General features: G+C 30.1%; 1 protein-coding gene across 1 annotated transcript in view; it reads left to right on the forward strand.

Moving 5' to 3' along the window:
* Positions 1 to 1,479: 1,479 nt before the first annotated feature.
* Positions 1,480 to 13,446, forward strand: part of LOC119634211 (ras-related and estrogen-regulated growth inhibitor-like protein) — a 40,682-nt gene continuing 28,715 nt past the window's right edge. Inside the window, exon 1 of the mRNA XM_038028245.1 lies at positions 1,480 to 1,579. The gene's annotated coding sequence lies outside the window, so the exon portion shown is untranslated. The remainder of the gene's footprint in view (positions 1,580 to 13,446) is intronic.

Genomic DNA, 13,446 nt, shown 5'->3' on the forward strand with positions numbered 1-13,446 from the left:
GTTCATGAAAGGCACAGCACGTGCTTGCGGGCAACGCAGATGTTGATGAAAATTTATTTATTTTCGACGAGCAGGTCAATGAAGCTAAAGAAAATCGTAAAAGAAATTAAAATCAAAATGCAGATATATAGCCTACCACAAATACGCATCAACTTAATTTTTAAGCGTATCAATAAAAATTGAATGACAATAGAATAAAATAAAATGAAATTTGAAATTGCTTTAGAAAATTAAAGGCAAATATTATGATGTCTAAGGCGTGTTAAATATCACACAGGTACAAAAACAGCCGCATTTGTTTTCTATATTATTATTATTTTATTTATTTTTTATTTTTTATTGCTTTTTCTCTAAAATTGTTGTTTTTTTTGCATTTACTTTAATCATGATCTAAGTTGCTTATCAAATGCTCTTACGATTTCATAAAGGTATGTATGTGTAAACGAAAATGAAGATAAATGATTTTTTTTTCTTTGTAACAACAATGTGGGAAACTCGTGCTCCATACGTAGCATGCTGAACAGCATTTAAGACAAGCGGAAAACAGCTGTTGCAGTGAAATGAATTGAAATGAGTGAAATTGTGCGAATATTTTTGTGGATAATATCGAGATATATATATATATATATATATATGTGTGTGTTAGGAGTCTGCGCGCTTAACATCAGCTAAACTTTCTCAAGAGAGAACCAAAATTAAAGAGTGATAATTAAAATTTTATGATATGAAAGGCCTAAAGCAGTCAATAGACTGCTAAACTAACTCAACACTTCTTCTCCATTCGATACTCGGACTTTTTTTATTTTCCTTTTTTTTTAAACAGAGATTTACTCAACAAATTCCTTTCATTGGATTGTATTTGAAATATTTGAAAATGTTAAACAATAACGAAACAAATACATTCTACTATATTAAGAAGAAAGTGCTGTGATTTTATATGAGTTTTATATGAGATATCGTCGGAATAAGATTTGTTAAACGGAACTAAAGAATAAAAAAAATAGAAGAAGAAATTATTTAAAAATTTCAACAATCAATATAAATACAAGTTATTTTATTAAATATATTAATAAAAAACAAATTCAATATTTTTTTGAATTATTTTATGATGTCTTACCGTTTGCACGATAAGCTTATTCAGTTTTCCTCTCTTATCGGAAAATGAACGATTTGATATTTTATATAAAGAAATGTGTAAGAAAACTTGCAAACGTCTTTTACATTTTGTCGCATTTTATTTTTAATTAAAGTGTTATCGGCAAAGTACAAAAAAAAAAAAAAACGCCGAAAAAAAAATATTTTTAACATAAAAAAAAAAAAAAAAAAAAAATTACAAAAGTGCAAACAATATGAACCCATAAGATTTTATAAAGTGTGTTATAGACCAAGAAACTAAAAACAATTTGTTAAAAAACATATTTTTCATTTTTAACTTTGAATAAAAAATCAGAAGAACATTTTTCCATATATTCGTGTCAAAAACTTGAAGAATTGAAGAAACTTTTTTTATATTATTAATATTATTAAAATTGATAGCAACAATTATTTGTTAATTACATTTCTTCTTGAGATTTAAAAGGTGAGTATTTTTTCAAAGTTTCACTGCATATATAAAAAAGAATATTTTTAATGCATAAATCTGAAATTTGCAGCCATAGCTTTTTGAAAATAATTCGCATTTAATCGGGAAAGAATTTCTTTATTTATTCAGTTGTTTATATATTTATTCTCTTCTCGCTGCGCTCAGCCGATTTAAGAAGCATTTTAAGATTAAAGTCTTTAAAGTCCGACATTCCAGAGCAGAACATCGATCGACAGTTAGAGCAAAGTTGAAAGTGCACTGTTCAAGACAGTTCAAAACTTTTTTACTATATTTTTCTTTAGGCTTAAAAAACTACCAAATGAACTTATGTCCAAGACTTAAACTTATGACTTTATAGAGAAGAATATTCAAAGTGAAATAGTTTATAAAATTTCTAATTACCAAACGAACTTAATTCTAAGACTTAGACATGTAACGTTATAGAGAAGAACATCGATCAGAAGATAAATCAGAAACAACAAAAAAGTTAATTGTGAAATAGTTTACAACCTTTGAAGGCTTAACGTACCCGCGAACGAGCTTAAGTCTAAGGCTTAAACTTATGACATTATAGCGAAGAACATCCATCAGAAAATTGATCAGAAACAGCAGAAAAGATCAAATTGAAATAGTTTAGAAGATTTGTAGGTCTAGCAAACTACTAGCAAACGAACTTAAATCTAAGGTTTAAACTTATGACATTATAGAGAAGAATATTCAAAGTGAAATAGTTATAACAAACGAATTTAATTCTAAGGCTTAGACACGTGGCGCAATAGAGAAGAACACCGATGGATCAGAAACAGCAGAAAAGATCAAAGAAATAGTTTACAATATTTGTAGGCCTAAAGTACTAGCAAACGAGTTTAAGTCTAAGGCTTAAACTTCTCCCATTATAGAAGAGAACTTCGAGCAGAAGATCGATTTGTAGCAACAGGAAAAGTTCAACGTGAAATGATTTATAATATTTTTAGGCTTAAACAAGGGAAGTCCAAGCGGCTATACTAAGTAGCAATGTATGGTACCCTTGAAACATCCAGATATATGTGATGAAAAATTAATTCTTTATGTCCTTAAACCATATAAAATTTTGGTTCATATATGTGCAATTGTCCGTCTGGCGTAATAACTCGAACATTCAAAAAATTAGATGAGCAACCTAGAAGGTATAAGTTAGGGTTTTGCAAATCAGACCTGAAAATTGGCTCACGGCCATCAGGAACTGATCTGAAATTATTAAGAAAGTACAAGAGGGCTCAATCAAACACGCACACCATTTAATCAGTTGATGATCCTAAGAAATATTTTTACGCAAGGTTAGATTAAGATTCGCTATAAATCGGAAGTAATCTTTGCAAGAGTTGCTCATTTACATGGACGTGGGCAGTACATTTATATATGAATTTATAATGGTTTTGGAATTTTCGATTTCGACTATATATATATATATATATATATAGGAATGTGCATTCACATACGCACAGATATGCGTATGTATGTATATGTACATATATAGTAGAAGTCTCATTCATATGATGAAATCCGGCAAACTAAACGTTTATTTCGCTAAGGGTTGTCACCTACCAACAGAGGGTGGGCTGGGGAGTAGGGAATTGCTGTTCCTAGCTCTCTTGCTCCGATTTTTATTGACTACCACCCTTTTGCGAGCATACCGTATATATCTCCCGGAAGTTCCGTCTTCAAAAAAAAAAAAAGAGTCGATTAACGAAAAATTTGTTTAATAGGACCTGGGAAGCATATTTCTGAATAGTCCACTCGGTAGGTACAAATTCATATATTTCCTAGAACTGACATCGATCTATATCTATAGTTGACACAATACAAAGACGTGTCGAAGTTCAGCAGTAGACAGCAGGAGCCAGCTAACTGTCACGGTTCCTTTTGCTCCTTACATTTCTATTTACGCGAGGTGCTGAATATCGAAAGCTTTTCTCCAGGTGGGATACAAATTTTTAACTTGTTCTTTTTAGGATCCAATTTTCTTCTTCACAGTTGAGGTTAGTTGTACATATATTACATACATCTATGTGTCCATATATGTCCATATGTAGCGCAAGAATTATTTGAAAATGCATGAAAATTTGGTTAACAGTGATTTAAAAAAACTTGATTTGGTTTCCCATTATAATCATATATGTAAGGACGAAAATTATTTACTTCGTAGTATTGAGTATCCTTTGCTTTTCATAAACACGTGGGAATTTTTTTTATGCATAATAAGTCAGTGGATTTATTAAAATTGTCGTAACATTTCGATTGATAAAACATTTACAGATCATATAATAAACATATTGCGATATGTAGGCAAATTTTTTTAGCTTTCTATAAACATTTCGATTTCTTCGAACCATTAGGTTCCAATTATTGAAATTTTTGAAATTTCGTTTAACCCTTTGCTTAACTTTATTTGGTATTTGAAGACTTTTAAAAAGCATCGGTCAAATAAACCGAATGACAGATAATAATAAATGCAAGAATTTGAAATATTTTTGAAAATACATTTAAATTTTTTTTATAATAACTCTTGTAAGCGAGTGGTAAATAGACGGATTCACAGATGAAAATGATGAGGGGATTCAATTTGAAATCTTTTCTTCCATCGATTGTTCCAACTTTGATAATATTAACTACAGAAGAATCGACAAACAGACTCACAGGATATCGCAGTAACTGCTATTAAGATAGGAATGACAAGTTTAATGCTTGCGCTACTTAACACCGGTAATGCTTACATTAGCCAATCACATGCCAACCAGAAATTCAATTGAGTGTAAATTATATAGATATATAATATACATATATATCCATATATATTGTGTATGTGTATGTGTATGTATATGTATATTTAGCTCTTTATTGTAGGTGGACGTGGAACACTTATGGATTGTTTTATTAAACTTGCAAATAATTTTGTAAAGCAGATGTAAAGCATTTTTTATTTAGAGTGCGGTAGAGTTTTCAACAAAGCCGAAAGTCTTCGATGTTAACGCTTTAAGACTTTAGTCTTATAATTTAAAATACTAATAATAATAATAATAATAACAATATTTACTTAGAAAGAAATGAGTTAAAAGTAAGAGTTACACAAAGGCATGTAGCAAATGTTAGCTTCAGTAGAGTGCAATATCTTAATCCCACACTGCGTTTGCTATGTAAATTGCCAAAAAAAAAAAACATCGTTAATCCTTCAAACGTGATATCAGAGCTTAAGTTAAGTAACATCGCTAATGACATAGTTATGTAAAACTTGTTGAATGCAACGTAACTGCAGTATTGCGTATTAGGCATAAAAACGATTCTTCGATTAAATGCAACTAAATTATCCATCTATTTAAACCGAATATGAGTTCAAATTTAATTATCTCATAATGTCAAAGAAAATTATGTTTATAATTGCCTGAATATATAATAGATAAACATTAATGCTTTTGTATTGTAAAGTGTTCTAGGAATTATTTTCCTTTAAGTTGCAAACTTAAAGGAAAGTTTTAAAAGTTTCTTCTCATTTCTTCTCGCTTGTAAAAATCATTAGAGAAATAAAAATTGTTCAGCGGAAACTGTTTGCTTAAAAACTTTTTCTTTGAAAGTTAATTAAATTAATAATAAAAAAAATAAAATATAAGAAACTTTGTGTCACAAAAAAAAAATAAAAAAATAAAAAAATTATTCTTTTATAAAAAAAAAATACGACATGACGTATGACGAATTATTTTCTTATATATTATTAAATGCGAATTAAATAAGAAGACTTAAATATGAAAATTTGTAGTGAAACTAACTGAAGTAAAACTAAGCACTCGTCAAACGAATCCTTAAAGTATTCAATTGAAAACAGTGAAGGAGAGCGAGAGAGAGAGAGAGGGGAAGGAAAGGAAGCAGTTAATACGCGCATATAATTTCAATTTATATTACCCTGACATTTATGAGCACACATTTGAAGAACTTGAAGAAACATTTATAAATAATGAGAACGAATATCAATATGAACTCGCATAATGAAATATGGTGACAACGAACCGCTTGAAAAACATATGTCTCATTACTTTATCAAGGTTTAGGATATTCCAGCTAATATATGTAAATAATGTATTTATTTAAATGCGTTTTATGCGTCCTATTTATTGCATATGATGGTCATTTATTATCTATCAAAACGGGATCATGTATAGTTAGCGTGAATATTACATTCTCCATTGCTAATGGATGATTTAATAATTATGTAGAAAACATTTAATACAGTTAACAAAATTGACTGATTGATGAATGAAAGGCAGTGTACGGTAGTTGCACGTGAGTTGAATAGCTCTCAGTAACAAATTGAATAGAATGGCAAGAGAAAAATTTGAACAAATGCCGCCAGCGATTATATATGTTTCGTAAACAAAGACAGGTCATTGTTATTTAAAAGTGTAAGTGCGGCCACCCAACATACCACACATATAACATGCATGCATACAAATTTAATTATTACTCACACCCGGTAAGGTGAAGTGAAAGCAAAAACACATTACACGTTTCGCTGCATATCTACCGCTACAATTACAAAGCAGACAGCTTCGTATCGTATGGATTTGCTATCGAGGTAAGAAAATGTTTCTTTTTAAATAAATATCTTAAACGAAACAAGCCAACGCCTCTTGCCGATAGATTTAATATCTATGAAATTTAGGTTTCTGTTAATTGAACATTTGTTTGAGTTCGATTTGAATTTTGAAAATTAGTAAACGATTAGACGAGTAGACTAAAATTGTACGCTTTTATAGAGATTTCAACAGATTAATTTAATTAATACAATAACAAATAAGAAAATTATATTCCGTCATGGCCGAATCTTTTATGACGAGCATAAACAACTATCGTTAAAAAAGATTTAAAAAAAAAGGAAAAGAAGTAAATTTTCCTACTTTATAATATTGGATGGAAGCGACTGACTTTTTCTACTTCCGGAATAAAAGTGTAAATCTATAGGGTGTATGTGTTGCGTTTTATGAGTAGCAAGCAAAAAACACAGAAAGCAAAATGCTCCCAGTTCTTGTTGCATAGGCGGGTGTGAGTGGGCGTTGTAGGCGTGCTCTTTGCAAATTCATAGGCGATATTTTCATTTCTGTGAAGTGGAGAATATTTACCACATCTATTAAACAGTTGGGCATATGGACAGATGGACAGACGATTAGGTCAACATGCTTCAATGCCTTCTGAATTTGAAACTGACGAACAATTTGTATAACGAGTTCGAATTTAATGCTGATCAAAAATATATGCAATTTGTTGAGTCTTTAAAGCTTGAAAGTAATAAAGCGAAAAGCGATACCATAGTGTAAAGTAATATAGATATATAGACAAATGAAAACAAATTAATCGAGATGTTTCAACTCAAGTACTAATACACTATTATCAAGACTAAAGCAAGTACGTACAAGCTTACTCTCTAAACATAATTACGCAGTATAAAGTAACGGTCATAATGCTTTCAGAATTAATCCCACAATAGCTAGAAACTATAATTCATAATAAATACCAATATTGGGCGCTACAGTAAAACGCCATTAAAAAATGATTACGGTTTCGCTGGCAAGCACAGCGTAAGCACATGTAAAAGATATGCTCCCAGTCTATCAGAGATAATGCCCTGAAACAACAGCATAAGCTAGAGTAGGATTGATCCGTTGACAACATTAAGGAAAAGACTTTTAATTTTCAAACCTTAGCTATAATCAGAGAGAATTTAATCCTGCCAGACATAGGATGAACAATTTACAAGCCATACATTTTAACATTAAAATAAAAATATAAAGGTTTTACAAGAGAAAAAAAGGCACCAAATAGATAGGTAGGTGTTCGTAACTTAATTGATTCTATTGATTAGAGTCAATCAAAGAAAGTACGCATGCAGTATAAGATCTCCGATGATCAGTTTTATATGTCATCTGCCTTCAACAGTTAATAGATAGTCCTCCATATTTCAATTAATCATCACTGCATCATCATCATCGTCATCATCATTCGATAGCGCATCTCGAAAAGTTCATTTCAAGTTTCTCTTTTAAAATTTTGTAAAGAAACTTTCTTACAGAAACTCTTCTAACAAAACCATTCTTGATTGATTTGAGTGCATCCAGCGCAATTAACTCTAATGTTAAATCATTTCGATTAGTAAACTTTTTTAATAATACGCTTGAATTCAATTCGCGTTCAACTTACCATTACCAACTGAAGATACACTTTTCTTTGTATCCACTCTTGCGACTGACTGTTAAGCGTGCGTTTATGCTACATGCTAATCCTTAGCTGGTAATTTTTTATATTATAAAAAAAATTGATGGCACGAGCCATCAATTCGTTTCAACTGCAGCCATATAATGAAAAGCTTCCCTGCGGTTCAGCAAAATAAAAAATAGAATCGAAATATATGTGTGCGAAACACGTGTGTCTCTAACAGATACGCCTGCACATGTTTATTTCAATTACTGGTTTCCGATTAGCATGTGAAACTCTATGATATTGATATACGAGCAATGTATAAAAGAGATATCGACATGAGCTTTGAATGAATTAATGAAATGTGGTAAAAAAAAAACAAATAAACAGAGCATCGTAAAAGGATATAAAAAAGAAAAAAAAAAAATTAAACAAGAAATCTATCTTTTCGATCTAAATAAAAGCTTTGATAATCTTGGCTTCTTTGTATACCCTACAGCACTTATGGTATAAGGATTTATTAGGTTTGTTCGGATGTAGGCAACAACCAGAAAAACTTGAGATAGATCCACATTTTATTTTACCGAACGATTCAAAGTGTTTGTCTATCCGTCTGTCAGTCCTGTTTGCAACCTACTGGGTGACAATTTTCGAAATATTTCGGGACGTTTCGGCCTAAAGACGAACGCTATTTCCGATCGGACCACTTCCCATATAAAGATTTACTTTGAAAAATCGTTATATGAGTAGCCATATTAAACGAAGTGATGTAGGGCATTAAATGATGGTCATCGTCCCGCTACTGTGATTTTACTTTTATTTTTTATTTTAAACGAAAAGTATTCAGAAGAAAAATTTCTCATTTTCGACGATCGTACGATCTTTTAATTAAAGTTAATTAGCATTAAAAAAAAAAAACAAAAGATTTTTTAAGTTAATTCTACAACTAACATTGATAACACTGAGATAAATGTGCGTAAGTTCTGATCTTCTTTTTAAAGTTCACCTGACATAAACAATAAAATATAGATAATGAGTTTCAAAACAACTTAACGTATGAAAAATTTATACACATTTAAGGCAAAAGAAATGCGCAATTCTTTTATTATCTATTAATAATAGCATAAATACGCAAACGTTTCGTGTACTTTGATATGAAAAATTTCAATAGAGCAGAAAAAAAAAAAAACAAAAAAATGTCACAAAAATAAATTTTACTCGTGCTGACAACAAAATTTTAAACCAAATGAAAATGACGAATAGAAAAAGAGCGTAAAAAAAGAAAACAAATAAATAAATAAAGCAAAAAAAAAAAAAAAAAAAAAAAAAAAAAGTAAAAAAAAAACGCTTCACGAAGAAAAATTTCTACTCGGCGCAATAAAACATTTGAGAGTGAAATGAGACTGAGAAATAAATGAACGCTTCCATCTTCAGATTTATCAAGTTAAGCAATCTTCTTGAAAATGTGATGAGAAAAAAATGGCGCCTCTAAGATCAGAAAGTAAGTCTCTATTCGTTGCATTTTTTTGAAAATAGCCTTTGGAATTTGAGAAATTTTTATACGGAATATTAACGGAAGAAAATATCTATTAAATCGCACAAACATTGCGCCTGTTTTTTAATGGCTTTTGACGGTAAAATAGTTTTACTTCTGATATGTATTTATAAGTAAAAGAAAAATGTGAGAAATGGAAAGAAATGAAGAAGAACAAAAATGAGAACATCAAAGGGTTATGTTTTAATTTTTCGCGTTATAAACTCAAATTTATTTCTAGTCTTTCTTCTTAAGGGCATCTCACACTATACTTGAATTTCAACATAAAACTGTTCAACAATAATTTACTTATGTAGCGTTTTTAGCGAATCCATAAGTCATAGACTCTCTTAACTTTTCCAATTTGTCCCAGAAATGAGCTAAGATTAGTCGTTCTTCCCAAGATCTTCTGTTCTTCCCTTGTCAGAAAGGACGAATTATGAATTAGCGCAAGTAATTGGATCGGAACTGTATAGTGATAAAAAAAAAAATTTGGTTATATTTGCAAACAACATATGTACCTCCCTGCTAGGTGAATGGAAGAAGCATCACAACATAACCTCAAAGGCGGCTCGCAAACATATTCGTGGTCTTGAATATGTTTCTCAGTGCCATCGTTTGTTCTACATATCGCCTATTTTTTCATAGATTTTAATTTAGCTTAACCAGCTTAACTGTGTCGACCTCCTTAACGAAGAATCTGTATAACTTGAAATTAGACTGTAATGACAAAAATGCTTTCCCACACATCCATAATGATAAAATCTAATAAGGATATCTGCGAAGGACGGATGGACAGACCATAACGTATATATTCGTCATAAACATTTAATGGGTTAATCGCAATTTCGCTTCGCAAAACCCGATAATTCTAAAATCTAATGCTTATCATTCTAGAATTTTTATATATTGCTTAGAATGATAAACGTCCTAAATAACTGAAAGCAATTTCATGCTTTAGAGGTAAATATATAAAAATTCTTGATTTTGTATTTGATTACAAAAAATAAAAGAAAAAAATTCTAAAAAATAAAAAAACCAAATTGTAATAAAAATATATATCCACTTGAGAAAGTACATTGAAATTGAAAAACGCGAAAAGAAAAAGAATCATCTTGAAAAACCCGTGCATAATATATTTTCTTCTTGGCGACATGTTTATATATTCCAAATTTTTACTACATACATATATATTTCAATATTTTTTTTGCTTGAAATTATAATTTATTCGAGAGAAAATTATTAAGATAATTTATGTATGAGCTTTGAATACATTTTTCATATCGATTTCAATTGTTACATGAAAACGAACACAAGAGAAAATAAACAAAAAAAAAAAAAAAAAAAAAAAAAATCAATTAAAATTTTTAATATTTTAAGTACTTTGGACTTAATTTGTTAAACAAAAAAAAAAAAATAAATAAAAAAAAAAAAAAATAAAATAAAATATGGATGCTTCTGTTTTTATCATATTTAGGGAATATTTTTCTGGCACATTAATTGATGTTTTTAGGTTGAGCATATGTTATGTATTAATTTGCTTTCACAATCGCCATAGGCGGCATAGTAAGTTTGCCTGGAAATATATCGCGGACACTTCATAGCTGCTGCTATAAATTCATGAATAGCCAGAGCATAGAAATCGATTTAGTGAACGTTAGCGCTCCCTATGGTCGCTTTATAGAAGCCATGACTTTAATGTGATATTTTTGTTTTCGAAACTTTTCTTTCTCTCCCCCTTCACAACGAGATCTTCGCTTAGAAACACAATTTAATTTTCCATCTATCCTTACTTCTCCCGTTCAGATACACGCAAAGCTTAGCTGAATTGATTCCTAATTTCTAAAGCTTCTATATATTAAAGCGATATACGCCTGTTGGTTTTTCTGCTGGCTCTAAGCCTTTGACTTACCTGGTCCTTGCTATTGCTTCTAGATCAATGAAGCCATATTTTTAATGTATTCAGGGAAATTGTTTTTTTGACGAACGAATCGGTTATACTTTGAGAATCGTCTGCAATATTTCGTACTAAGCTGCTTATATCCATTTTTGGAGTTTTCTTACCCGAAAGAATTGAGATTTCAATGCTGTGACTATCAGATATCAAGACCAAAGGCAGCACAGAGACGATTGTACGGATAAACTTAAATCGTTTCGAACAATTGTATAGATATGCTACCGCTTGTTGCAAACGGAAGAGCAAAACTATTGTACTTCTATCATTAAGCGATAGGCATAATAGCAAAAAATAAGCAAACGCTACCCAAATATTTGATCCAAATTGAAGATAATCTCTTTTCTGGCTTTTTCGTTTTATATCTTTTCGTTTTAGGAAAGGCACGACTGTGTCGTGTGAAATATTTGCTTTTATTTGCGAAATTTATTAGGCCAACATTCTCTAAATTGGGTTAGCTCTTGACTAATGTAATGTTGTTTGTTTGGTAATGGGTTTTTTTTTTTTTTTTTGTTTTCTGTCTTCTTTATTTCGCTAACAATGTTTTTTACAAATAGTTTCCTTGGAATTGTGTAATTTTCTTGTCACTTTTTTTTTTATTACTTCATAAATTAGATGAGATATTTTAACGCAAAAAATTGTTATTTTTGGCAACTTATTGTTTAATAAGTATTTAATATGAATACTTGACGTTATTACGTGAATTTTTCGTTTAAGAAAGTCAAGGGTGATTTTATCATTAAATTATTTGGACCGATTTGTTTTTTTTTTTTTTTTTTTTTTTCTTTTTTTTCATGTTTGTCCCCTTTATGGCGTACGTTTGTGATTCGCGAAAGTATTTTTATTTTGTCTTTTAAGCAAACGAGAAGATAATTGAATAACGAAACGAAAGCATTCTCCTTTTAAGATTTGTGTGAATAATTTTGCTCAGTTTCTGTTAGTGGAGCGTTGCTGCAACAACTATATTTAGTAGTAAGTGAAAACTTAATTTATTTAGAGCTCTAACGACAATGGGTGGTATATATGGATCAAGCTTTGTCCCTATTTTTGAAGAATATATTCCAGATTGACTGATATCTTAAAATCTTGATAAAATTATACGCGCTTAACTTTTTTTAACACAAAAACTGGAACTTTACAAATCGTGAACCAGTTTATAGCAGTCAATCATCATTCTATGTCGGCTGCAGGAATAGTAAGCTAAAGTTCATCTTCTTTCGCGATCAATTGAGTTTACTCCTTATTGACTACTATAACGTATGAAAAGCAAGATTATAGAATTCAATTTAACCGTTTTGGATCTGTCTCTGATTACAATTTCAATATTTTGTTGAGAAGAAGAAGAATTTTCCTATTAAAACTTTTCCATTTTTACTCATTAGATCGCAGTCATATTTCGATATCTCCTGCTAAAGTTTGAGCTTGTATTTCCATTTAAGCAAATGTGTTGAACGGATAGACATACATGAAAAAATCAACTCAAAATTTTATATCAAATCTTATATTTGACCCAAGTAAATAAAGAAGCATAACTTTTAAAATCCGAATATAACTTATATTAGTTGGCTCTGACAACACAAAAGCGATTAACTGATAGTCGCAATAAAAAGTACATATTATGTGCGGGTAGTGTTTGGTGAAAGTGATCTTAGCTCATATAACTTAAGAAACTTAGGCGAACTCTTATAAAAAGGGTCCACCAGTCCACCACTGGGCCCCTCTTTATATATGAGCCGATTTTTGTGAAAATGATCTAAATTTATTTTTTCAAATTAGAATCTAAGAATTCCTCTTGAATTTTTATATGAGCGGCTATTAATCCATCAGTCGTTAAGCAAAACTAGATCAGATTCATTATATATGAGCAGCTTTTGTTGCGTGTTGTTGTAGCAGTGCTTTAAGTTTAAGTTTAAGTTTTTATTTTTGAATATATTTAATTAGTATAAAGTAATAAATAATTAAAGAAAATTTGTTTTTGTATTTACCATAATTCATATAATTTAGGAATGCCTGTGAAGTAAGGAATTGTTAATTAAATAAATATAAAACTAATCAGTAGCTAACAAGCAATTAATCAATCGGATGTTTTTAGAGTTGAATGCGTGTAAGGAAGTAGGAAATGCTGAAAGCAAAAATTTTCCCACGCGAATAATTCTA

The sequence above is a fragment of the Glossina fuscipes genome, unplaced genomic scaffold (genome assembly GCF_014805625.2).
Source record: "Glossina fuscipes isolate IAEA_lab_2018 unplaced genomic scaffold, Yale_Gfus_2 2, whole genome shotgun sequence".
In the NCBI taxonomy this organism is placed as follows: Eukaryota; Metazoa; Arthropoda; class Insecta; order Diptera; family Glossinidae; genus Glossina; species Glossina fuscipes.